Source organism: Solanum tuberosum, unplaced genomic scaffold (genome assembly GCF_000226075.1).
Source record: "Solanum tuberosum cultivar DM 1-3 516 R44 unplaced genomic scaffold, SolTub_3.0 scf00865, whole genome shotgun sequence".
NCBI lineage: Eukaryota > Viridiplantae > Streptophyta > Magnoliopsida > Solanales > Solanaceae > Solanum > Solanum tuberosum.
In genome coordinates, this window is record NW_006239778.1 from 3,835 (window position 1) to 5,401 (window position 1,567).

The window sequence follows — 1,567 nt, forward strand, 5'->3', positions numbered from 1 at the left end:
GATTCTTTTCCAAATACACATATTGCTTATAGAATAATGTTAACAATTCTTGTAACCGTTGCCTCAGCCGAAAGATGTTTTTTCGAAATTAAAATTGATTAAATCTTCTTTAAGATCAGCAATGTCTCAAGAGAGATAGAATGAATTAGCTATATTACCATTTGAAAAAGAATTATTAGAACAAATTGATTATAATACAGTACATAATGGCTTCGCATCTAAAATAGCTAGAAAAGTAGATTTTAAATAAAAGTATATATGATGAAAAAATAAAATATTAGGACCCCTCTCTTCAGTTTCGCTTTAGGCCCCCAATATTGTTGAGTCGGCCCTGTGTGATACATAAATAATACTATTTTAATAAGGAGAAGCGTAGCGGAGGCCATATTCTCCCTACCTTTCCCATACACATAATACGACAATACTCGTAAATTATTAGTATCACTAGACACAATTGCCCGTGATATATGTTATTTTTTGTCTCACTTTATGTGACATTGATAGAATTTAGATAGTCAATTAAATTTTAATATGATTCTTAAATAATTTAAGTTGTTAATTATTGTAATTTCTAGTATTTTTACGATATTTTAAATAATATATATTACTTATCTTGTCCCAATGTATGTAGCACATATAGAATTTCAAGAATCAATCAACTATTGTTAATTATTGAGATTTACAATACTTTCTACGTAGTTTCCAAATTAAATATTACATGTTACTTCTTTTTATTACTGTAATTTATAGTACTTTTTACGTAAATTTTTAATAATATATGTTACTTCTCTTATCCCAATGTAGGTAGCACAAATAAAATTTCAAGAGTCAATCAAATGTAGTTAATTATTGAGATTTACAATATTTGTACGTAGTTTTCAAAATTAAATAATACATGTTACCTTTTTTTATCCCATTTTATGTGACACAGATATATTAATTTTATGAATCAATTGAATTTTTTTATATGTTTTATTACATATATTTTAAGTTGGCAATTATCATGATTTATGGTATTTTTTACACAATTTTTAAATATTTTAAAAAAATTTAAAAAAAGATAAATAATTAAAACGGAAGAACCACCGATAAAAAGGAAACATTGCAGCTGCCAGGCAGGCATGGCGACCATGACCTGCCTGGTTATTGTCACTTATATATATGTAGTAGATTTTTTTTTTAAAGTAAGGGTGTATTTGGTATGAAAATATTTTCCTAGAAAAAAATTTCAAGTGGATTTCTAACTTATTTTCTCATGTTTTGTTGGTGAGTAGAAAATACTTCTTACTATTTGGTTGGTGAATGAAAAATATTTTCCACAACATATCATTTATTTTTGACTTGAGACTAGAAAATACACTTTAGGAGGGGGGGAGGGGGTGGCAGTTGGGGATGGCTAGGGTAGGGGTGGCGTAAAAATTAAAAAATTTAAAATTTGAAATATTTTTAAAAAACAAATTTTTAAAATTTGTTTGACAAGGTTAGTAGTGGCATAAAAAATGAAAAATTTTAAAATATAAAATATTTTTCATAAACATTTTCTTTTAAAAAAAAAAAGAAAATTGAC